This window comes from Ambystoma mexicanum, chromosome 11, assembly GCF_040938575.1.
Source record: "Ambystoma mexicanum isolate Mex_15411 chromosome 11, UKY_AmexF1_1, whole genome shotgun sequence".
Classification (NCBI taxonomy): domain Eukaryota; kingdom Metazoa; phylum Chordata; class Amphibia; order Caudata; family Ambystomatidae; genus Ambystoma; species Ambystoma mexicanum.
In genome coordinates this window covers 854,668,277-854,695,110 of record NC_090934.1, presented here as the reverse complement: position 1 = coordinate 854,695,110, position 26,834 = coordinate 854,668,277, and the positions used below count along the sequence as shown (strand labels likewise).

The following is a 26,834-nucleotide window of genomic DNA, read 5'->3' as shown; positions in this document are numbered from 1 at the left end:
GTGATACATTGTCTAAGCTAAACTACCATCCTAAGCCCGCTACTACATCACTGTGGCATGCACCTGGGCGCTTTGGAACTCGGTGCCAGGGGGAAGGGTAGGAAGAAATACAGTCATACAGACCCACACATTGTGGGCTTCATTGATACCGCACCTCCCGCACCCAAGGCTTCCACTTGATCTATCATTTATCCCTCCCTGTGCCTTGTGTTCCAAAGGAAGTGTTTTATGCCGAGGGGGGAAACAGTTGCGCATGCTTAGATCTTTTATGGTCCCTTGGTTTATGCTAGGACTGGGAGGTTGCTTGCTTATCACAGAATGCAGGGATGTGGGGCCGGGTTGACTGGGTGGGGGTTAGAGGCCTGCTGGCAGTTTGGTCGTGATGAATGGGCACTGCCAGGAGCTAGGTGGTGTCTCATGGCCTTGCAGAACACATTCCTCCCAAAGATACTAATTGTTTGCAACAGTGAAGGGACCGGGGGAAGTGAACTTCCGTGAGAACTGGTGCTGCAGATTCATTTTGCCTTACTGATTTAGGCCTAGTGAAATCTTTCCATGGGGCTCGACTGGTGCAGTGCGGTCATGCAGGCCTGTGTCTCTATTATAAGTACAAAATGGGGTTTCCTTCTGTGTGTCTCCTAGTGCTATGCAGCTGCTATTCGCGCTATACTGATTCCACACCGAGTTGTATAGTGCAGTTCTCCCCCCCCCCTTATGTACTGCACTATCTCATATGGGTTTCACCTCACCTTAAAGTGCCTAGTGGGGGTGGGATATGCTAATTTCCACCCCAACAGTATATCAAATAACATAGAGGGAGGGATCTGCAAATTTGGATTTTGGTTGCAGAAAAAAGTTCAGTCTTATTTGGATTCAGTTGAATGGCATTATTCAACATCAAGGACAAGTGCTGGTGGGAGCCCAGGAGGGAAGTGCCCAAGGGAGCCAGGGAGAAGGCCACTGGCTAAGTGCTAGGGTGGAGGAAATCCCATGGGTGGGATGCACAGCCACCAGGCATGGGGCCCGTAAGTGCAGTGCTGAGGGGGGAGAGGGTGCTGGTGTCGACTAGGTAAAGGGCCTGGTAACCTGTGAGATCCATGGAGGACCAGGCCGCCAGTCCCAGCGGCAGGGGGGTGGGTTAGCAGGGAAGGGAAAGATTGAAAGAGGTAGCGAAAAGAAGAGCTTTGAGAGGTTTCTGGAACTTAAGAAGGTCCGGCTCAAGTGTGAGAGGGGCAGGGAGACTTTTCCAAAGAGAGGCACCAGCCGACGAGAGAGACCTGCCCCCCACGCTCTGCTTGGAGAAGCGTTTGACAAGCAAAGAGTTGGAGTTAGAGGAGGAGACGGCTCTAGCAGGGAGATATTTAGGGAAGGATAGTTGGAGGTAGCATGGTCCCAGGTCCCAGAAGGTCATGTGAATGATGCAGAGGATCTTGCATTTGGTCCTTGCTGCCACCAGGAACCAGTGGAGAAGTTTTAGGGCTGGAGAGAAATGGTCCCTGGGCTTCAGGCCAAGGATAAGTCTTGCAGCCCTATTCTAGATTAGATGAAGGGGCGTAGAGAAGAAAGGGGGACATTGAGGAAGAAACTGTGGCAGTAGTCCAGCCTAGAGAGGACCGGAGCTCTGGAGACGTTTAGCTTCTGGGGAAAAGTGAGGAAAGGAAGAATGCCTCTAAGAATGCCATCTAGAGTACCCATTGGTCACTGGCAGGCGAAGCCGGCCCACCAGCACCAAGGACCACAGAACAAGGACAACACCTGTTTTACTGCCTGTTTACTGCCGTGTCTGCCTTCTGCCAGACCCCCTGGTCGTTTCCCCTCGCTGCACCGCAAGGTAACATTCGCAGCCCTTCCTGCACTGTCGCTTCACTTGTTATGGGTTAACATCCACCACTATGTTGTCTCTACTTGCCCCTCCCAATGCCATTATGCCACACTGCTACACATTATTCCCACGGGCTATACTGTTTGTGTAAACACGCTCGCTTTCAAATTCCACCTGCTAAAATGCCGGACTGCGGCTTCTAACCTCATCTGTTTAACTCACATTTAGACCGCTCGCAAATCTGCTCTGCACAGAACTGTATTGATCTATTGCTCTGGCATATTGTGCAGACATGCTGATCTTAACCCTACCTGTTAAGATGGCATCTAGAATGCCGGAAATCGGGTCAATTTCCAATGACTTCTCCATGCATTTCAGCCACACTGTTGCATTTCGAATCTAGGTGCTCACCTTTTTGCATTTTTAGCCAAACTGCCCCCTATTGAACTTGTGGTTTCTCCATGTGTTTTAGCCATATTGTTGCATTTCAAATCTAGTTGCTCACCTTTTTGCATTTATAGCCAAACTGCCCCCTATTGAACTTGTGGTTTCTCCATGTGTTCTAGCCATATTGTTGCATTTCGAATCTAGGTGCTCACCTTTCTGCATTTTTAGCCAAACTGCCCTTATTGAACTTGTGGTTTCTCCATGTGATTTAGCCATATTGCTGCATTTCGAATCTAGGTGCTCACCTTTTTGCATTTTTGCCAAACTGCCCCCTATTGAACTTGTGGTTTCTCCATGTGTTTTAGCCATATTGTTGCATTTCGAATCTAGGTGCTCACCTTTTTGCATTTTTAGCCAAACTTCCCCCCATTGAACATAGTGGTCTCTCCTTGGGCTTTAGCTTATTGCTTCTTCTCGGACTTAGCTGCCACCCACTGCATCCTAGCTAAACCTCCACACCTCAATTTAGCTGTCTACCCAGGCACTGCTACCCCCAGTCCGCCTAACTTAAACACCACTCAACGTTTGTTGACCTCACTATCTAGTATGTGTCCATGCACTACCAACTTGGTTGCCTACCTCCTGATTAGCCTCATTCCATCAGCATCACCAACCAAGATGGCTCCATACTCACCTAACTTGCCACCCTCATCTAGGTCCAACTACCAAGCACCATACCTAGACCCTCATGATCCTCTGCCACTGCTACTGTCCAGTCACCCTCGCACCACTATTGAAAGGAACCTAGGACTCAGAGCTAGACTAGCAAAAATCTATGAGCCCCTTGCCCGCTCATTGCCCTTCAAACAAAATTCTAGAACGTCACCACTCCAACCCAATCCTTCCACACTAAATAGTAACCTAACACAAAACCTCCACCCTACACCCCTCTATAACTCCCTCACCCAGGGCACTCCTGAACCCTCACAGGACAAGCGCCATACCACCACGTCAAACAATTCAGTTACTACGTCAAAAAACCCTGCCTGCCCTAAAATTAAGGGAGCCTTAATCAATGCCAGATCGCTAGTAGCTCATGCCATAGAAATTGCAGACCTAATCCTCACCAAAGATCTCGACTTCCTGGCAATTACTGAGGCTTGGCTACACCCTGCAGCGGGCCCTAAATTAATGCTGGCAGTCCCAGATAACTATTCCATCTTAAGACAAGACCGCCCCAATTCCAGAGGAGGTGGTGTCGCCATCATCCACAAGTGCAGCCTAGCCATGAGGCTAGCTACCTCCACTGATGCCCCCTCTTGCGAAACTAGCAGTTAAACTACCTCTCACCAACTCCCAAACTCTCAACATGTATCTGATCTACCGCCCACCAGGCCCCATTGGCACCTTTGAGGAGGACCTTAATGCCATTCTATCTAACAACCTTAAAAGTTCCACCCAAGCTCTCACACTAGGGGACTTCAACTTGGGTTACAATGACCCGAATGACCATCTCGCCAGCGCCACAGCCAACATTCTTACTGAACTAGGCTTCATGCAAAGATGCACGACACCTACGCACGCAAAAGGCAGAATACTCGACCGGGTGGCTGACTACAATTGCCTAGTGAACACTATTAACACTATGGGCCTCATTACACGGTAGGCGGTAAGGGTTTACCGGTACCGGTATTTTACCGGTACCGGTAAACCCTTACCACCTTACTACGAGGTCCCTTTGCGGGTTGGTACATTAACGCCTGCTTTTAGCAGGCGTTAAAAAACGAACCCGCAAAGGGACCGGGGTGCTAATTACGGTACCGTAATTAGCGCCTTCCCCATTCCCATTATGCCCTATGGGGCAAAAATGGGAATGGGGAAGGGCAATGGAGGAAGGAGGAATTACCGCCTTCCCAACCTTGGAATAGAGCGGTAATTCCCCTTTCCTCCAAGGCGGTACCAGTAAATTACCGGCATGAACCATGGCGCTAATAGCGCCATGGTTTACCGCCTACCGTGTAATGAGGCCCTATATCTCTAGCCTGGACTGATCACCACCTGGTATCATTCATGCTTTCCGCTGATAGACCCCCTCCTACGCCTATCACTAAGGCCCCCCCAACTCTTACCAGAAATAAGAAGAACATGACAGTAGAAAGACTCATCCCCAACTTACTTCCCACACTTAACACACTTTCTGACAACCTGGATCCCGAGACCTTGGTCGAAGAATATAACAAGATTATGGCCACCTTGTTGGACCGCATCGCCCCCCTCAAACTTAGATCTATTAAACCTAAAACGCACCTCAACAAATGGTACACTCCATTCCTAAAAAATCTAAGGCAAAAAAAAGAAACTGTGAGGCCATTTGGAAAAAATACCCTTCAGTCTCCAACAAAATCAAACTCTCTAAACTAACTGCACTTTACAAAAAAAGAAATCTACCTGGCCAAACAAGTCTCCTTTGACTCTCGCATATTCCAAGCTAAATCTAACATGAAAGAACTTTTCTCCATCCTTAAAGAAATAGAAACCCCCATAACTCCCCTCGACATGTGCACCAAAGATAAAAACTGGTGCTCAGAAATCCAAAATGCCCTAGCAAAAAAGATTGTGACTCTTCAAAGCAAAATCTCCAGCAAAAGAGCCACCTTGAATGACACCCTCAACTTAAAAATACCGGATATGCCTATGTCCACAGACCCTACCCGTTTCAAGTTCTTCAAAGTCAACACTTTGGAAGTTGAAAAAATCATCCTGTCCCTGAAACCATCTAACAGCCAGGGAGACCTGTGCCCTGCACAGCTCATTAAAGATGCTGCCCGTGATCGCTCACCTTTTATCACAAAATTGATAAATGCCTCCTTCGCTACTGGATCTATCCCTACTAATCTAAAACAATCTTGGGTACTCCCACTACTCAAAAAACCCACACTTGACCCAGCCATACCTACAAACTACCGTCCGATAACGACTGTTCCCTTTTTACTAAAAATTCTGGGAAGGTTGCCTATGTATAAATACAGAAGCACCTGGAAGAACACAACCTATTAGGATCGAGACAATCTGGATTCCGTCCCCAACATGGGACCGAAACTGCTCTCATTGACCTGAAAGCACAGATTGATCTGCTCAGAGACAATGGACAAGCGGCCCTACTCCTCCTCCTTGACCTATCTGCAGCTTTTGATCTGGTCGATCATTTGGTCCTATGCTCACACCTCCACACCTCAGCTCACTTTTCCACCGAAGCCATCACCTGGATCACATCCTTCCTTAACGGTAGGAACATGAGGGTCTTTTCTACCACAGCGGCAGCTGACCCCACACCCATCACCTGCGGTGTTCCTCAGGGATCCTGTGTCTCCCCCACACCATACAACATATTTACCAAGCCCCTTTTTTTCGATGATTTGGACCATCTTGGTATCACCTACACTAACTATGCAGATGATACTCAGATCCTCCTTCCGCTTTCAGGAGATTATGAAAAGGATTTGGCCTTGCTAAATAGGGTGTGCATCATCATCCAGGCATGGGTGGCCACTCATGGACTATGCCTGAATGATGATAAAACAGAGCTTATCATCTTAGGTACTACATTCAGCATAAAGAAACTTGGCCCGGCCTATAATTCCTTCATGATTGACGGGAACAATATCAAAGTCGGACAGGAGGTCAAAACATTGGGATTCTACCTAGACTCTACTTTTTCCCTTAAAAGACAAGTGAGCTCTCTTGCATCTTCCACGGCGTACACGTGCAAAATAATCCGCGCAGCTAGACCCTTCCTGTCGAACTCTAGTTGCCTGACACTTGCCAGAGCCCTTATATTGTCTCGACTCGACTATTGCAATGCCATGTACTTGGGGTCCACCAAGGCCACCACCAGCAAATTGCAAACCCTCCAGAACAACGCTCTCAGAGCAGCTCTGGGCATTTCCAGAAGAGAGCACATTACAGAATTCAGCCAACAGAACAACTGACTCCCCACCAGAGACAAAATTCTCTTAAAAATGGTATCACTCACCCACAAGTCCCTCAACAATGCTGCCCCATCTACTTGACCAACAGATTCCACAGACAACCCTCCTCAAGACCTATTAGAACTATATACAAAGACTGTTTATCTGTTCCCCACTACAAAAGGGCAACTATAGGGGGCAACAGTTTCCCGGTAAAAGCGGTCTAGCTCTGGAACTCATTGCCTCATAACCTCAGAGCAGATCTACCCTATCAGAATTTCCTATCCAAGGTGGTCTCTTGGCTGAAACTGGGGTCCCACTAAGACAATAAAATGCCCTGCGTTACCTGCACGCTTTGTAACCACGCGGGCCTCTTGCCTATTTGTACATTATGGTCCTTTAATATGACTGCTGATTTGTATATAACTCTTTGCACCTTATTTTGTTATTATGTATATTTTCTGTGTATTGTAACCAAGCTTTGAAATTTCTTGTAAATGCTGTGCCCTGATACCCCCGGGTACTTTCGCGCATTATAAATAATATAAACAAACAAACAAACAAGGAGGTGAAGCTGGAAGTGGGCCTTTTTGGCAAGGTCCAAGATGTGAGGGGTGAAGGAGAGTGCAGAGTCAAAGATTACCCCAAGGTTTTTGGCCTCACAGGATGGGGAGGGTAGAGGGCCCAAGGAGAAAGGCCAGAGGGTAGGAGGGAAACAGGGTGCAGGTGTCCCAATGAGAAGGATCCCTGTCTTACTGACATTAAGACAGAGTTCATTAGCCGCACACCATGCCTGGACGGCAGTCAGACAATCAGGGATGAGAGAGGAGGAGGAGGAAGCGGCGGAGGGAAGTTTGAAGGAGAGGTGTGTGTCATCAGCATAATACTGGAAGTGAGGAGAGAAGGAGGAGATCGGGTGAGCAAGAGGGGCGAGATAGATGTTGAAGAGCCACAGCAAAAGGATAGAGCCAGGCTGCAGCTGGGAGGGGCGGTTAGTGAGGAAAGAGGTCAGCCAATCCAGTGCCCGATCTGTGATGTTGAGGGTGTTGCAGAGCCATTTTATGCAGATAGAGTGGTTGACTGTGTCAAAGGCATAGGAGAAATAGAAGAGAATGAGAACAGCTGGAGAGTTAGAGTCAAGATTTGCAAGAATGTCATCATGGGTGTTCAGGAGAGCAGTTTCTGTGCCTATGGATGCTTGAAAATCAAATTGGGGGAAGGTTGAGTTAGGGGAGGACCAATTTCTCCAAGAGTTTACCAAGTAAGGGGTTAATGGAAATAGGGCGATAGTTAGCCGGGCAGGAGGGGTCAGCAGACAGCTTTTTTAGGAGAGGGTGCACAAGGGAACGCTTGAAGGAACGAGGGAAAGAGCCAGTGGCGAAGGAGTGGTTGCAGAAATCAGAAAAAGCTGGGGTGAGAAAGGAGATGTTGTCCTTAATGGTTCTAGAAGAGGAGGGGTGTACCTGTTTGGATGAGACTTTCATAGAGCAGACCAGACAACTTTAGAGACCTCATCGGGAGCTATGAGTAGGAGGGACCAAAGTGCGGGTGAGGGGAGCCTAGGAAGGCTGGGGAGCTAGAGCAGGATTGGAGGTGGGGGTGTTGGAGAGTGAGGACAGGATGTCCAGACTTTCAGATGAGAAGTGGGTGGCCAGAGCTGTGCAAAGAGCCTGGGAAGGAAGGAGAGAAATGGAGACTGTGGATGGAATGGCGAGTTCCTTGCAGATTTTGAAAAGTTCAGCCATGTTGTCAGTAGCTCTAGAGATGCAGGCTTGGATGTGGGCCCGCTTCTTGGAGCGGAGAGAGAAACAATATTGTCTTTAGGGCAGGTGACAGACCAGTTTGTCAGAGGTTGAATCCAAGGTCTTCCACTTCAGTTCAGCAACTCTGCACTTGCATTTCAGGCGTGCTAGGTCAGAGTCATCCCAGCTGTTGCACTTGGAGGCATGTTTCAGGCAGAGCCTCATGACAGGGTAAAGGATGTCAGCGGTGTTGGAGATGGAGAGGTGAATGTTAGCAAGGACAGACTAGAGGTGGAGTCATAAGCAGGGGAGGGAAGGTGGATTAAGGTGGAAGTAAAGGCAGCGTCTGACACTCACTTCATCAGTCGAAAGGCGGCAAAGGATGCTGGCAGTGCAGGAGGAGGCTCAGACAGAGGGCCAAGGGTGTCCAAGAGGGAGGAGAGGAGAGAGTGGTCAGACCAGGAGAGGGGGTTGGTGACCGCATTAGAGATAGGGATGTCTCTAGGGATGAAGGCACCCAGAGTGTGCCCAGCTGAGTGGGTCGGACCGGAAGGAAGAATAGTGAGAGACAGGCTCGGACTGGACTATAGGACAATAGGGCAATGCCCGAACCAAAACGGCAAATGCTCGTGTGGGCCAGTTTTTTGGGTCAAAGTGGGCCACTTTTTCGGCCATTGTGGGCCAGTTTGATGAGTTACTTTAATATGTTTCTAGTAGTTTTGACCAATGTTGCTGAATAAATATTCTTTAAATTGCACAATTTGCATTACATTTTATCCAAACCCCCCCCCCCTTGGGTACTATTCAAACAGTCTGTCACAAAAGGAATCAATTGGCATTTAGAACTGTGGGCCACTTTTTCATTGGTGCCGAGACAATTTTACGCCCCAGTCCGAGAGTGTCAGAGGCCGCAAAACTGTTTGAGTATGTGGGGAAATATCTTCTACTATACACCCAATATGGTGCTCAGAGAGGCAGGCATTTGGGGGTGGGGAGGTTATTCACTATATGTCAATATGAATGAACTGATGTATCGAACATTAGGGGGCCAAGTAATGGCAAGAAGGTATGTGAAACACTTACATATGCTGGTTGAGCCGAGGAATTTAGTCATTGCTTCACGTCAGGGGCCACACAGATATGGTGCATCATACTCATCATATGCCACAGGCGTGTCCATATTTATGCGTAATATTCCTCCGTTTTTATATATGATGGCGGTGCATGATCAGAGGGTAGGTAAATGGGGAAGCATGTACACAGGCAGGACACAACATCCTGAACCAGAATAAAGAAAGCCCAATTCTGACTCACCCTGCTTCTTTAAAGACCTGACCTCAAAGCTCAATACACACCTAAACTCACTAATTCTTTGGATGGGTACTTTTATCATTATTTTTTATTTACAATAATATTAACAGGATATAACACAAAAATCAAAAGGGGGGAATGAACATTTCAGTAGAAGACGACTTGTGAAAGCAATAACAGAGCAAGCATTTCAAAACATCCCAACATTGTCATGAACACACAGAATATCCCAACCCCGCCTAACATACTAAAACCGTTAATATTAACAAATGTATGTATACACAACTCAAAAGGAAACAGGACAGATAACACAACACAAGCCAAGGATGGACATGGAAAGGAAATATGGATGACCCAAACTGTAAGAGTCTAGATCATACATCTTTGTTGAATGTACCCCAAATCAATTGGTAGTCTTCAATTAAATCTTTTTTAACATATGACACCCTTTCCCTAGCTGACAGTAGCAACATATTTTAGAGCCAATCCTCAAGTGGCAGCTTCCCTCTAGATTTCCAATTTTTAAGAATTAATAGGGCTCGGTATGTCCAGTTTTTGGCTTCAGTGGACAACTTTAATTCATTTGGAAATAAACCCAGAACACAGAATAGTGGAGTACGTGGCAAGACTTACTGGGTCACTAACTCCATCCGGGAAGATACTTCCTCCCAATACTGACAGATTTTTCCACAAGACCAAAGCATATTAGTATTGGAGCCAGTTTCTTTCTTACAGGACCAACAAACATCTGATTGTATAATCTTACATACTTTCACCCTCCACGGTGACCAGTACAGACAGTGGATTATTCTCTTCTGTGTATAGCGCAAATCTAGATCCAACTTGAATCGTTTCATACCTTTGCATATTGTTGACTAATCGGAATCAGAAGTCGCCATTCCCATTTCAGATGCCCAGAATTTCTGTTCTTGTCATTCCTGGGGCAATTTAGAGATTTCAGAGAGCAGCTTGTAAACTACAGATGCACAGAGAGGGTAGTTCTTCACCATGATATATAAGCCAAGAGGGTCATGAATCTCGGCATTTACTGGTTGTTAATATTCCCTGTAGAACGTAGAACTGCAAACTTTGACCTTTCACTATTATGCAATTTGTATTTAAATTTCACGAAGCCGAAGTCTACCAATGTGCAGTCTTCAAGGACATGTGTCAGTTTCCAAACACATGCATGTTTCCAGGAGCGCCACTGCAACATCTCATTATCAATTGTAATGGCTGTGTAGCAGGTATTTTGACTAAGAAATGCGGTTTGTACATCTCCATTCTGATACAACATATCATTCTATAGGGGAGGTTTTATCTAGTCGAGGTCAACAAATCATTGTGAGAAGGCAATGGGTCATTTTAACCTGGCACTGAACCCTAAATAGTTTGCAGGGAATCAGCGTTCTAGGTCCACGACGGAGGAGGAAGTTAAGCAAATGATTGTGTTCTATGGCATGATGGATGCGTGGCAATTTAAAGACTTAGTGATAGGGAATTAACTAACTAGTCCAATGTTCATGGCTTGGGAATTCACCAACTACTTCAGTGTCCACAACTCATCTGCCTGTATTGATTTCGTGGTGGCGGCCGAGATAAGGATGCCTTGGATCAGGGAATGCCAGATCATGACCCGCACTCTATCACACCATAGTCCCATAAAATGTTTAATAACAAGTGCACAAGTCAGGTCCCAGTTCTCCAGATGGCACTTCAAATCACAGGCTCCTCTGGACACAGTATTTAAAAGTGACACAGCTGCTGCTGCAATAATTACTGCAACCCCCTGGCTGTACCTCGAGGCCTACACCAACCACTGCGCTAAGTGTTCACTGAGCTGGTATTCACTTGGCAGGAGTCGAGAGCTGTCATCTAGTGCCTCCGGGCTTCCTCATTGGCACCACACACCCGCAAACTGTGACCCTATGGCCTCTTGTGACCTACAGCCCGGAAATGTTTCTGAGTCCATTGCAAAATCAGGGAAAGCCCAAAAATCCTCCAACATCGCATCCCTGCTACAGATTCATGACCGGGGCAGGAAAGAAAGCACGACAGTGGCCCAGGTTCACGGAGGAGAGGCAGTTATGACCCCCAATTTGCAAATGGCTACGAAAGACGACCTCCTGCAATGGCTTACCAGGATTCGGAAGGACATTCAGGGAAGCCTGCCGGAGATGGCAGGGAAGGTGTAGGCTATTGATAAGCACCTGACCTGTACTGAATGGAGAGTGGAAAAAGTCGAAACCATCCTATGCGAGCAATGTTACGAAACCAGTGAATGGGCTCAACGCATGGAAGCATTGGGAGATAAAGTGGCCTTTCTGGGGGACAAGTACGAGGACTCATAGAATCGCCCTCAGCTCAACAATATTCGAATCATGGGGGTCCCGTCTAATATACCTGATCGTGGCACCGTAGACCTGTTTCGCCAGATCTTAGACGCCACGGCAGATGAGCCAATTGAGCTGGACAGAACACATTCGACGCAACCTTACGCCTGACCGCTTTTGGCGGGAGTTCACTTTTACAAAGTGAAGGAGAAGATCTTAACCCAGGCCAGGCAAGCTGTGGAGGTTTGCTTTCGCGGACCACCCTGGCCCTCCACCAAGATCCAATGGGCATTAACCTGTTCAAGTGCAAAGCACTCCGGCCACTAACGGAATAGCTTTGTGCGAAAGATGTGTGCTAGAGATGGGGATTCTTCACGGCCCTCAACTTCACCTATCAAAACCGCTCCTGGTCGGTCTCCTCGATGAAGGAGGCTGAACAACTGCTCACCCCGGATGCAACTGGCTTGCAAGCGGACGTGGATCTGGATCCAACATCTACGGGTGGGGCAAGGGTGTGACGCTAGACCAAGGTGGGGAAAGGCCAGAGGAAGAAAAAGGACTTGAGAGTTCCTGGATGATGAAGCATGGACTGATGTCGGGCACCTGGAATGCCACTGGCTGCTCTGGTAGGCCGGGCCCATGTTCAAGAGTGACTCTGCTGGGGTTTATCACTTTTAGTTAGAGGAGGCAGTCTTGGTTAATATTCAAGGTTTAGATGACAGGCGTTCCACCTTTTGCAGGGTCCCCCCAGTCTGATTCATTGGTCGTTTATCATCCGGTTGACTGTTAGTAATGTTTGTTGGGAAGATTCCATTTTTGTTGGGGGGAGAGGAGTGGGCGCATGGATTGGGACAAAAATTGGGATGGTGGGCGAACAGCATGGGGTGGAATTCCTTGGGACACTGAACAGAGCGGATGGCTGGATGCAAGGCTTGCTCAAAGAGCTTGATGGCTAACACTGCTTTGGATTCATGGGATACTACGTGTCAGGTCTGTCAGGTCAAGCAGGTAGCCATTGGTGATTCATAGAGTGAGAGGATGTTTTTCATCAAGAAAGGGTGTCAGCTGTAAGAGACCATAGCTCTCAACCGTTTGTGTCGCAAAGGTTGATGAAAACACCTGTTTTTGTTTTTGGCAGGTGAGAGCCCATTGAAGCGAATGGGCGTGCAAGATCACAAGGCAGGTGACACCCGCCAAAAGCGTGTGAGTTGAGAGCTGTATTAGAGGCACTTTAATTTCTTGTATTCACCATGTTAAGAATGACAGGTTTCCCAAGCCAAGATGGTGGAGTAGAGGGTTAATCTGATTGGTTGAGAGAACAATAGGCGGAAGTTCTTTCCTTGAACTCAGGGTTCTATAACTGCCTTTCATCCATAGAAACTTCTTGACAGGTTGTGTTTTTAATAAGCTCCTTAATGTAGGCCCCATTTCAGAGTTCCAGCAAAAGAATTAAGAAGAAAGAGGTTTATTACAGCTGACGAGGTTCTGTAAATAAGAAGGCCACAGGTGGGAGTGCAGCAAATTGGAAGACTATGCCGAGTTTTCAAGAGTTAAACTGAACTGTAAATAATTCCTGTTGCAGCGCTCATAGGGAATGTACATTTGAGTGCCAAGTTGCCTCTTTGCAATATACAACAGAAACAAGTTACCTCTGCAGGTACATTTTTCTTCTCAACGCATAGCAGTGTTTGTTAATCAATGCTGAGCCAGCGCGCCTGTGAACTTTCAGTGTGTAATAGTTTCAGCATGCGTTATTTCAGTGGAAGCGTAGCAGTGAAGTCTAGTGTTGTTCATTTCCTTCTTGCGCACGGCGTGAAGCAATCACACGGCAGCTGGCAGCGGTTTCCATTGAGAGGGTGAAGGAGGGATGCAGTGCTTCCCAAGAGAGTGAAGCTGATCAAAGAATTCTCAGCGCGGTTTGTTAGAGCGGCGGAGGCGTTCATGGTTGCAGCATTTCCTGAGAGAGTGAAGCTGATCAAAGGATTTACAGCGCGGTGTGCCAGAGCGTTTGTGCTTCAGTAAATAATCGCTGCTTGTTCATACAAGGATAAAGAAAGAGGACTACACACTCCACAATTGTAGTTTATATGAAAGACATTTCGCTGCGCATGCTCACCAGAGGAAATCAACAAACCAGTTTGCATGAACGTTCAAGGACCTCAGTGGGCTTCAGATATTACAGTGGAAACAAAGCTTAGTAGGATTTTTAAAAGAACAAGTACTTTTTCAAGCAGATAAGGAGATGTTTATCCTTTTAGCAAGTAGAAGAAGGACATTTAAGATTGGAAATAAGGCAGAGACCTTGTACAATAGTTCAAAAGCTAGATATTTGGTTAGGATACAATTGAGTACATTATTGTCACCTAATGAAGACTCAGAAGCATCATAAAGTTTAAAGGTGACTGCAAACTCTTTCCTTTCCAAAACCTCTTGACAAATAGCAGAGGCAAAACAGGTAATCAAGAAATATATTAGAAATGTACATACTTTGAGTGGAGTAAGAGTAACTTGGTGTATTCATTTCACTACGGATACCAGAGTAGGAGCCAGGCCAGGAGTTCGGGATCCAGCAGTGTCTGAATTTTGTTATTTTATCCACTACCCCTTTCCCTTCCATGGGGTTCTCGATTCAGCTGTTATTTAAGGGTTGGGCAGAGAACTTCTGGAGAGGGGCTGTGGGATCAACATCAGCTCCTGCGGATTCCAGCTAGCCTGTCATGGCAGTACGCTGTCCAGACTTACTTGGAACATACAGGGCCTACACTTGCCCATCAAGTGCAAAATCGGTAATGGCAAAGTTCGGTGTCCTTTGCCCTTCAGTGGTCTTCCTACAAGAGACTCTCCTTATGAAAGCAGACGAAAGGAGACTTTCACATGCCCGCTTCTCACCTGGGTACTTCGCGACTAGCAGAGTGAAGCAAAGAGGGGAAGCCATACTAGTCAACAAAACCACTCCATCCGAACCGGGACCCTGCGCGACCCTAATGGGAGATTTATGGGGGTCAAGGGCACCCTCCTGGGCAATCCCTTCATGTTCATCACTGTATATTTCCCCAATGATAGACAAGAGCTGTTCTTGGAGGGCCTTTTGAGCAAACTACTTGTCTTCGCTGAAGGCACTCTGGTTATAGGGGGATCTCAATATGGCCCTGGACCCTGACACCGATAAAACTCTCCTGGCTGCCAGGGTGGACTTTAGAAATTCACTGGCACTCATGTACTTGCTGCGCGAGCTGCGGTTGGTGGATAGCTGGAGGCTAAGGAATTCAACGACCAGAAACTACACTCAATACTCACGTTCACCTGGGTTATTCGTGTATTGACATGTTACTGGTCTCGACTTCCTTGGCCCCTTTTATCCCTGCGAGTACTATCCATGAGGTCTCCATATCGGATCACACGCTGGTCTCACTCTCCCTATCAGTAACTGCACTATCCCCCCAGCCCATAAACCTTGGAGGTTCTATGGCCCAGTTCTCAGGGACCCGATAGACCATCGGGACAGCTATCACCACCTATTTCAAATGCAACCTCATGGGCAACATGTCCTTGGCCACGGTATGGGACGCCACGAAGGCGACTGTTAGGGGAGAGATCATAAGCATCACCACCTCTTACATGCAGGCTAGGGTCCGAGCGTGGTGAGATTTGGAGGATGAGGTTCAGCGTGAGGAGGCAGCACATAAGCCTGCAACAATGTTCACGCTTTGTTAGACCACGAAGGGGGGCTTCTCCTCACGGAGGCGGATACATTAAACTGGGTACACACTTTCCACACAAGGGCAGCATCGGCCTCCCTGGACACACTCAGGCCGGTCCTGTTTAGAGCCTATCGCCTTCCCCACCCTGGCTCCCACTCTGGTCACGCAATTGGAACAACCTATATTAGTTGCGGAAGTCACAGCGGCCATCACATCCCTGAAAACATGGACCCTGAGCCAGACGGATTCACTGCTGACTTTGACAAGGCCTATTGTGAGATTCTTTATCCTCACCTGACCCAATTCTTTCGACGAAGCCGGGACACTCACGCCCACAATGCTTGAAACATCCACCATCCTGCTCCATAAAACACACAAAGATCCCTGTCTGCTCGACTCATGTTGTCCTATCTCCCTTATCAGTCTAGATGCCAAATTGTATTCCAAAGTCCTCGCTACGAGACTGATGATGGCCTTGCCAACCGTGATCCACTCGGACGAGACCGGCTTTATCACCGGCCAATCCACTCAGGATATCTGAACGGCTCTCAACTTGGTTGATATAGGAGTCAGAGCAAAAAAACAAAGACCTACCTCCTGGCTATCGATGGTGTAGGGGAGCAATGGCCGCAAGGCCCTCCTCACCTACAGCTTCCTCCCCAGGCGGGGACCATGACTCGGTGGGCGCCCCCTCATGCCACCCGGGCCCAGGTGGAGGAGGGTTCACCCGCCGACGACATTGCCCACACGCACCCTGTCTTTGCATTTACCAAAAATTAAGTTAGGCCTAGACGCCATCTTGCCTAGCAAACATGGTTTGAGTTCAGCACACTGTAACGAGGCCCCCACCTTTGGAGGGCCTTTCATGCATCTCTGTCGCCTCAGCAGCCCTGACAGATCCGCTGCGAGTGCGTTCCCATGAGAAAGTCGGAGATGAGCTAAACCCGAGATGCCAACACGGCAACATTATATTAGTAACAATGTGATATTGCACCCCGTATGACCCGGACCGCAAGGCCGGGGTAGCGAGGAAAAAAGCTGAAGCATCACTATCTGAAGAAGGTAGAAAACTATTCAAGTATTGGTATCAATGAACTACCTCTGTTTAAAATGTGAATAAGCCATAAAAATGTAACGTTATATGATATCCCTCCAGGTCTGGACTAATGCTGCTATAACCACGGAGAAAGATGTTGACCAAACGTGTAACCTCTATCTGTAAAAGTGTTTTTCAATAGTATGTAGAAACTTGAACTCATATATGTTTTTTAATTCACCCAAAGCGGCGAGCATCAATCTCTGTAGGCCATAACCTAGATATCCCTCGTATAACGTCTAATGTACATACAATACGCACACAATGTAGTGAATATAATGTTAGGTAATGGAAAGGTACTGGAACCGACTGTATTAAAGAAATGTGTAACGAAATTGAAGTATATATATATATGTGTCTAAATAACGTCAAAATAAGGCAGAACAGTATAGAACTTCTGCATTTACTGATCAGCAACGCACGAGGAAAATACCTTTGTGGATATATGCAAGGCCATTCCCTCTCCCACCCCACCAAGCCTGCCAGATAAAAAAGCCGCGCTCCCTCACCTCCCCCAACCAAGCTGGCGTTACTTCAGAGAGTCAGAGGCCCCGGCGCCGCAACCAAGGCCACAGCCCGCCACCTGTGTTATTTACAGCACGGTAATAAACCCACGAATGAACCCACTGATCTACCAGCACCCTCTCATAAATCCCACGAACCCCCCAAGAATCCTGACCCCGTGTAAGGACGACCCCCATCATTGGGACAAGACACAGAGACCCATCTATATAATAACTTCTAACGCAGCAGACAGACATGTATCATTCGGCCCAGGCCCCAGAGCCCCGTCCCGCGACCTAAAATACCGGTCAATAGGACACAGGTAAATCTCACCCCAACCGACAACCACCAGACCTCTCACGAGGTGCATTCCTCATGTGTTGTGTTTATTTTATAAGATAAGCTGCAGAAGCGATTTATTAATGAACTTAAATGTCATTTTCTGAATAACTGCAGTGTGCATGGCCTAGGGCAAATGAGACAGGAAAGGTATTCGTCATTGTCACAGGCTGCCCCAGCACATCAACACCGCACGGATGACCTCAAGCCGGCCTGCCAGGCCCAACCCAACCCACGAGGCTGACCAGTGACGTCGTCCCGCCAGGACCAACCCCGCTGCAGCAACACCTATAGTTAGTCGACGCCACCCAATCCCAATTGACTTGTGCCCCCTATAGTGTTTAGGTGGTGATGACGTTTTTTGTATTAGAAATACGCCTGTCTTTGCTATTGTCAGGCAGAGCGCTCTCGTAGGTTGCAGAGTTCTTTGCATGCCTTATTCTTGGATAAACTCCCACTTACGCTCACCCGCACTCTGTCTTGGCCTTATTCCCACCACGGGAGAGTCCCTTATTGTCTCTCATTGCGGGGAGGATCGTGCTGAATTGGGGGCGCTTCCCTTCAGTGGTGACCCCGATAGCGTGATATCTCCAAACTATTTTTCCTAACTCCTTCTTAACGACCCCCTTGTGGCACGAGAATCTCCGGTCGAGAAGGGATACGCACGGTGAGCCGTCTCCGGGAGGCCGCCCGCCAACGGCGACCGGCACAATAAGAAGTGCGCACTCAATGAGAAAGGGTACGGGATCCCGATTGGAAAAAAATCCCCTTTGAGTGCCGCTCGCCGGAGCCAGGGGCTGACCGTTGAGTTACCGGTGACGCCGCCTGGACGGACCCAGTTTCGGAGAGTATCGGTTCAAGACGGGCACGTGAGTACCGAGTGCGAGTGATCGTCAAGGGGAAAAGAAGGGGAATTGGGAATAAAAGAACGGGGACAAGTAGAGGAGAAGAATATCGGGGGTCTACTACAGACGGGTCTTGAAACTTTCTTTATTCTTTCTTTGCATATGGCCATTAGGAGTAAGAAATAAGTGACGTGGTAGAAGTGACGGAAACCTAGCTCCGAAAGGGGGTGGAAGGCGGCGCCGCATAGTGCTATCTAGACTAGTACTGGGAATATATGAAGAAGTGAGAAATAAGTTATTGGTGTCTAGCAAAAGGAGACACCGGGAATATTTTTTAGTGATTGTGCTCTCTCTCTATTTCTTTTTTTCCATTTCCACAGGGTAGGGGGTGAAAATGAAAAGGGTATAAAGTAGTTAGAACATCTTAAAAAGTGGGGACTCAGTAGTGGCACGTACAGACGTGAACACAGTAACCTTAGCAGAAAAACAGGGACAGCTGGCTAGGGAGGAAAGGGAGGAAAAAGACAAAAGTGTGAGTGGAAAGTATTGTGAAGGGTGCGCGCACCGTACGAGTGTTGGAGACGAACGGGTGGCCGCGAGGTGGTGCCAGAGAGTGTGGCCATAACCATTACTTGATCAATTGCAAGTGAGATCACATAAGAATGCCTGGGAATGGGAAGGAGATGAGATATGGTGAGTGAGAAGAGATTTGTGCAGTGAATAACAGTGGGTGATAATTTTGAGAGGTCCGCTCTTGTCTGTGCCATAAAGGTATACATACGCATATTTACACCTAATAAAAAGTAACGAAGGCGAACGCGGTAGCGCTAGCGATTTAGAGGATGGGGGCTGAAACTCCCTTGTCACACATTTGTAAGAGCTTGCCGGGATATGCTGAACGCATAAATAAATATCATGATCAATGGTTAACAGAATTGAAAGGGGAGGGGTTGCCCCAGATTTGGCCAGAAGGAGGGTCTTTTGACAAAAGCGTTCTTGATATGGTATGTACATGTATTCGCCTCAAGTATAAGGGGAAACAATGGCAGAATAGGAAGGAGATATTAGATCTTTGGAGATTGTTTGAGGAAGTACCCCCACCCAAAGCTCCAGCCCCAAATATTGATTTACCTTCCACCACAGACAATCCACTAATGATCCCGCGAGAGGAAAAGGAACAGTTAAGTACAGAACAACCTGCGGAAGTGGTTATGTTGTACCCAATATTACCTAAACCAGCCCCTGCAGCAGGATATAGCGACCCGATTTATGTGCCTCCCCCTTCGACCAGCACGCCACAAAGACCAACTGCACCCCCACCATACGAAAACACCAGAGAGCGCGCCCAGGGAGGCACACAGAGGGTGGACATAGAGAAGTTAACGAGTGACTTAGAGTCGAGGCTTACAGTGGCAAGAGATGAACTCTCAAGAATAAAAGACATATGTGAACGCACAACATGCGCCCCCACACAATCTGGACGCACGTCTAGAGCGTCGAGCGAAAATAGACAAATTGAGGAGGGATGGAAAAAGGGGGAAATACTGTTCAGAATTGAGGAAGAACCGACCAGAATAATAGAAGTGGGGACAACAGAAGGAAGCATTGGTGATGTCTCACGAGAGAGAGGGATTAGAGAGGATTTGTTATGTGATGTCAGAGGAGGGGGGGATGAGAGTGATAGATTGAGCATGGCAGTAGGAGGAGAAGGCGAGGAGCTAGATGGTGCATGTTCACTGGGGACTATAGAAGATGAATGGATGGGACGACTAAGAAATAGGGTGGGGAAGATGGCGTCATTGGAGTCAGCAGTGACTAAGGAAAAGGAAGCTGCAACGGCAAAAGGGAAATTACAACTCCCATTACTCCACAGGGGGGGCGGGAGGCCAAACTATATACCGTGGGCTCAGATGGACAAGGCTAATTTAATGAAATTACTACCACAGCTGTCAGGAGGGGCAAGCAAGTGGATATATGCATTTGAGAAACATACCGCTGGTATACCGCTGGCAGTAGGCGATGTGAAAAGCCTACTAGTGTCCGCAGTAGGGGATCAGGCGGACAGAGTGTGGGCTAAAGCGGGTTTTCCAGCTGTAACTTTAGAGTGTGATCGCCATGATGGGGCTTCTTTTAACACCGTGCGAGCAAGGGTGTGGGACGCACTGCGGGAAACCTTCCCAGATACCCCTGATTTGCAGTCAGTAATGCAATGTACCATGAATGACGGGGAGGACGCTATGGATTACATTCTCCGGGTGCAGGAGATGTGGAGAGCGGAAACGGGTACGCCCTGGCACCAATCCACGTCTCTATTTTACTTCATCATTAAGAGAGGGCTCCCAAAGGAAGTGCAAAAGGCACTAGATAAAATAGCAGGTGTTGAGGCAAAAGGCTGGCCGGAGATCCAAAGCATAATAGTACACCATTGTAAACGGATCAAAGAAAGAGAGAGGGAAGTAGCACAGAAAAGGTTGGCGGATGAGGCGAAGTTGGTGCAATCAAAATTGGTGAAGGTCGCAGCAGCGGTAGCGGGACTCCCACTCATACGGGAGGGAGAGGAAGGAGAGGAGGGGCAAATAGCAATACAAGGAAGAATAGCAGCGAATTGGGCAGGACAAGGGCAACGACAGTGGACAGAGCAGGATCAGAACGGAGGTCCAACGTGGCAAGAGTGGGCCCCAAGAGGAGGAAGAGGTGGGTACAGGGGTCGAAGAGGAGGACAAGGGTATGGAGGAGTGGGAGGAAATGGGTGGCAGGGTCCCAGAGGCCCACAGGGGAGCTGTTGGAATTGTGGGAGATGGGGGCATTACTCAAGAGAATGTAGGAGCAGACAAAACAACGGTTTCCAAGAGATAGAACAGTACGGACACCCCCATCCAGGAAGCCCCTACGGCCTCCCCATGGGACAATACCAGCAACCAGACAATGTAGTACAAAGGAGTAACGCACAACTACACGGACATCAGTACCGAACACAGACCAGCCCACAAAATAATGACAATGTGCACTACACGCCTGGTAACACTTTCGCCACAGTAGCTAATGGGGCACCCGCCCCCGCACCTTACAGTGGAGTGTCAGTGGTTTCGGGGAACATTTTCGATCAAGGGGGGGCAATGAGACACCCCGCATAGGACAGCCCACAGAGAGCACTTGCGTGTCCAGTACTGTCTACGACCCACAATGCATCAGAGGAACCATTGATAGGAGCGCAGATAGGAGACAAGCAATTCATATTCATGGTGGATTCGGGAGCGGAGAAATCATGCATTAGAGAGGGCCGGTTCCCGTTATCTAATAGAACGTTAGAGACGCAGGGGTTCTCTGGGGCTGTAATTGAAGTTCCTTACACAGAGGTATTGGATGTGACAGTGGGGGGTAAAACAGTGAAAGCACCCTTACTGTACTATGAAAACTCTCCCATCAACTTACTGGGGAGAGATCTCTTGAGCAAACTAAACATGACAATATCATTCACAGGGAGCGGTATCGTATGTTCAACGCCAGGCATATGCCCCCTCCGTATATTAGCAGTAATACACGGCCACACAATCATGAAAGAGATCAGAGGGGTACCAAGAAATGAGGAGATGTTTGTTGAAGGTATGAGAACATTGGCTCTCATAGTACCAGAACTAAAAAGGGTGGAGTGGAGGATCCCAGCAGAATTCCTTTTTCGTCCCATAGCAAGCCCTGACACTGCTCTTGGGGCAGTACTATCGTTGGATTTGCATGCAATACATGTATCAGCAAACAGAATATGTGTGATTGGTATTGACATGGAAGGGTGTGAGTGGCGGACAGTATTGTGTACAAATGCAAATATCCCGCTGAGAGAGCTCTCGGACGAGGAGCTATTTTCTGACACTGAGGGAGATGGTGAAGTAGTGATGGAACTGGCAATGCCCTGCGACATTGTAGTTACAGCCAGACAAACTAAGGTTGAACTAATGGCGGTAGTAGGAGCACCGCACACATTTTTTGATGAAGACATGAGGTCAGTACCCACTAACTTATGGACTAATGGCCCCCACGATGTAGGGTTGCTGCATGAAGTTCAGCCTGTGGTGATAAAAGTAAAACAGGGAGCAATACTACCCCGGGTGAAACAATATCCACTGTCGCGAGAAGCAGAAGAAGGGATCAGAGAGACAATAGATGCACTGCTAGCACAGGGTATAATAGTGCCCTCAAACTCCCCATGCAACACATGCATTTACCCAATCAAAAAGGCGAAGGGGGGTTCATGGAGGATGATACAAGATTTACGCCCACTGAACGATGTGGTAATGAAGGAGTTCCCTTTAGTCCCGAACCCGGCGACAATACTGTGCAACATTCCAAAAGTAACATCACACTTCACAGTAATTGACTTAAAAAATGCATTTTTTTCGATTCCCTTAGCAGAAGAGAGCAGGTACTTGACAGCATTTACATTGGGAGGAAGGAGGTTCGAACACTGCAGACTACCACAAGGATATTGCGAGAGCCCAAGCATATTCAACAGGGTACTACATGAAGATCTGGGGAATTTGTCTGTAGAAAGCACAGTGATTCAGTACGTTGATGATTTATTGGTTTGTGCACAGGCTGAAGAAGAGTGCAGACAGGACTCGATAACACTCTTGACATTATTGGCCAATAAAGGGTACAAGGTGGACAAGGGGAAGTTACAATACTGTCTGACAGAGGTCCTATACTTGGGTCAGCTGATATCAAAGGATGGCAAGCGAATTATACCAGACAGGGCACAGGCGATTAGAACAATTGGGGAGCCCAAAACAGTAAAAGAAATGCAGAAATTTCTGGGTATGTGTAACTATTGCCGAGCATGGATATTGGACTATGCGGCGTACACAAGGCCCTTGCTACAGGCACTGAAAGAAGCACAACAAGAACACAAACACATAGAATGGACAGAGGTGATGAACACAGCATTTAACTCACTAAAAGAGCTGATATCAAGCGCTCCAGTACTAGCAAATCCAGATTATGGGCGCGAATTCTTTTTATTTTCACACTGCAAAGGAACACTGATGACAGCGGTACTGACACAGAAAACATCTTTAGGGCACAAACCACTTGCTTACTATAGCGGCACCCTAGACGCAGTAATGCAAGGTCATTTCGCGTGCGAGCAATCCCTAGCTGCAGCCGCATTCGCAATTGAAAAAAGTGCCACGATAGTGATGGGCTGTCCGGTGACACTGTTTGTGGAACACTCACTTTTTGCAATATTAGAGCGAACAAAGAGCACATTGACAACACAACGCGCCACAGCATATGAGATAATACTATCCAGCGCTAACATCCATATAGTAAGATGTAAAACAGTGAACCCAGCCACATTCATCACAGAGGCATGCACCGTAGAGGACATGGAAAACCACAACTGCGCCACGTACACAGGTGACGAAAGTAAGGATCCAGTGATTTTTGAAAATGCCCTGACCGAGGGTGAGGTGTATTTTGTGGACGGGTCAGCATCAATAGACATGGAGACAGGAGAAAAGCATGTGGGTATGGCAGTGGTACGATTAGAGGAAGATGAATATGAGATACTAGTACAACACCGCCTCCCATCACACTATTCAGCGCAAGCAGCAGAACTAATAGCGCTAATAGAAGCATTGCATGCCGCCAAGGGGTGCGCAGTGACCATATATACAGACTCAGCATACATGACAACAACAGTTCACGGCGGGTTGGCCCGGTGGGGGCGGAGAGGGTTTCGGCGAGCAGACGGAACGCCAGTTCAGCATGCAGAATTATTGAAAGAACTGATTGAGGCCCTGCAAGACCCCACGGCAGTGGCCATCGTAAAATGTCAAGCTCATACCGCAAATACAGATTTTATATCTTTGGGGAACGCGGCAGCAGACGCCGCTGCCAAAGCAGCTTCATATCTACAAAAAGGTGAAATAGGAGAGTACATGTTGCACCACACAGAAAGCCAAGAGGTCCCCACAGGATACAACATGATGTCCACACAGGAGATAATAGAGCTGCAAGAGGGAGCTAGTGCAGAGGAAAAATTGCTGTGGAGTAAGAGAGGATGCAGCAAATCACCGACTGATTTATTGTGGCGACAAGACAGTTCAGGAAAAGTGGTAATGCCAATTACGCTGTTAGAAATAGCATTTCAACAACTACACTTTCCTGCACACAACACAAGGAAACACATAATGGCAGAGATACAAGAAGATTGGTTTGCACCTTGCCTCCAGGAACACGTCACAAGGTTAGCCCTAGAATGCACGACATGTCAAATTTACAACTCAGGTATGACATTGCGTACACTAAGGGGTACGATACCAAAACCAAGTGGCCCATTCAGAGAGCTCCACATTGATTATGTAGACATGGGAGAAAGGTGTAACGGGGCTCGATACATGATTGTGGTTGTATGTCCATTTTCAAGGTGGGTGGAGGCAGGACCATGTGCCCGCCCTGACGCGAAGGGCGCCGCGAAGTTCCTAGTGCGGGAAGTGTTTCCGCGCTGGGGAATTTGCGACGTTATTCGCTCAGATAACGGGACACATTTTGTTAATGAATTATTTAAAGAAGTGACTACATTATTGGGAATAAAGCACAAATTATGTTCGATTTATCATCCTCAAAGTAATGGCGTCGTGGAAAAGATAAATGGCCTGTTAAAAAGCAGATTATCAAAACTTTGTTTTTCCCTTAAAAAGACTTGGATGTACTGCCTGCCTTTGGCCTTGTTTGAACTACGAAACCAGCCAAGTAAGGATCACCATTTGTCCCCGCACGAGAGCGTCACGGGAAGAAGAATGCATACAGCGCATTCGCCTCTCCGTGAGCGTTCTGATGCACACAGAAGCGCAGCTATATTGGGGGAGGAGTTCACAGAATATCTGCGAAAACTGACACGGGCAGCACGCGTAATTGCAAAGCAACTAGCCCCCCCCTCGACAAGAGAGGAGGGAAACGCGACTGAACCAAACAGGTTGCCTGAAAAACCACTACAGCTAATGCCTGGTGACCTTATATATGTTAGAAGTTTTGTGCGGAGGTGGAACGCACCACGTTTCCATGGCCCCTATGAGGTAGTGTTTTGCACGCCTACAGCAGTAAAGGTTAAGGGCCTGCGATATTGGGTGCATTTGACAGATGTACGTAAAGCTTACAGCGCTGCAGAGAGTGAGGTGCAGGACGAGGCACAGGCAACAGCGGACGATGAAGTTGTGCGGAATGAATGATTGGAATTTTGTGTGCATTATGAGATGAACAGTGAACACAATTAGCGCGCAACAAATGTCCTGGACTAAAACATGTACATATGTATATGGAAATTTTCTTTTTTACAATTTTTGAAAGTTTTGCGTGGGGTTCTTTTTTCCTCTCCTGTGCTCTTTAAGAAGTTTTTTTTTATTATTGTTGTTTTTAAAGTGTCATGTTTTTTATTATTTATATATATGTATAGTAAGGTACGAATAATGATGCTTGAAAGGCTACCTTGTCTGTCAACACACCCCCTCCCTCACCCAACCCTATATTTTATCACCGAAACGTTACAACGTGGAAATGTTTACATGTTTGTATTTAATAAACTCTTGTGTCTCAAACAGGATTTATCATGGCATCGAATGGGCAGCCTGCAACTAATAGATATGTTAGATTTAGAGAAATGTTAGTGGCTAGATTAACATATTCATTTGAATGTGGTTTATCAATGTGTGCTATCGTGTTCTTCATCTCAATGTTTTGTCTGGTATTACACTGGGTTATAGCGTTCATCTCTACCGAGATGAACGAGGGGGGAGGGGGGAACAACACCACCCTTGCCCCTGGAACGAAAACAATTCCGACTGTAGGTATCAAAGAAGGTGATTTCTTGATCTGGGATGGATCACACTTTGTGTGGGGTTACTATACTACACCACCCACTGCTGTCCTGTCACAATCAAGGACCAAAAATTTAAACAATGACACAATGTCCCAACCTGGAACATACAACAACCGCACGATCCCTCCCGCCCCAATTTCAAACAACGATCTCTTGTTTATTAAGGAGGATGGAAAAGTGATTATGATGACAGAACACAAGTCCCTATATGAAGAATTAGAAAAGGGGGGTGGGAAGGAGGAAGGGGGGCCTGGTTCTTCACCTACTATAACGAGAAGGTACAGAAGAAGGGAGAAAAGTAGGCGAAGAAGAGAGACTGGTGGAAAAGGGTATGATGAGTATTATGGGCTAGGGTTAGACAAAATGGAAGACCCACGACACCCTCACCAAGCAAATAAATGGTATGCAGATATGAGCACAACAGCCAAACAGACAACCAATGAGAGCTGTTATGTCTGCTCACTTATCCCCCATGCATCAGGCACACCTAAAGTATTGTTGCCACGAGAATTGCCCATTGTGGATGCCCAATGTCTCCTTCATCTCACGCTGTGTAGAATAAAGAACACTTTCCAAGCACACGATGTCTCTTTCAGAATGCTACAGAACAACAAAACGTGCTATTCGCAAATGTCTGGAGTGATCTGTCTTAAAGAACCTTTCTTTGCAATACAAGGGACACTGTTTTCCGAAAACAAATGGAAAGACGAAGAAGTGCTGTGCAAGGCAGAAGCACTGAAAGGTGTCCAACCGGACAAGTTGCGGTGGATGGAAAGAACGTGCTTGCCAATATGGAAAGAACACATCCCTAAACTAACATGAGTAACAGCGATGGAGAAACCCTTCAAGCTACAAAGTGAAATACAAAACGAACTATGTTTCAAGGGAGAAGGAAAAATGGCAATGGGAACGAACA

At 47.3% G+C, this 26,834-nt stretch overlaps 1 protein-coding gene across 4 annotated transcripts in view; it reads right to left on the bottom strand.

Annotated features, from left to right (window-relative positions):
* SAXO4 (stabilizer of axonemal microtubules 4) overlaps window positions 1–26,834 on the bottom strand; it is a 438,314-nt gene that overhangs the window by 280,507 nt on the left and 130,973 nt on the right. Inside the window, exon 1 of one of the 4 annotated variants that reach the window (XM_069623879.1) lies at window positions 13,213–13,613. The exons of 2 other annotated variants lie outside the window; for them this stretch is intronic. The gene's annotated coding sequence lies outside the window, so the exon portion shown is untranslated. Of the gene's footprint in view, window positions 1–10,089; window positions 13,189–13,212; window positions 13,614–26,834 lie in introns of those variants that run through there. One more of the 4 variants, XM_069623880.1, reaches the window with a different exon arrangement.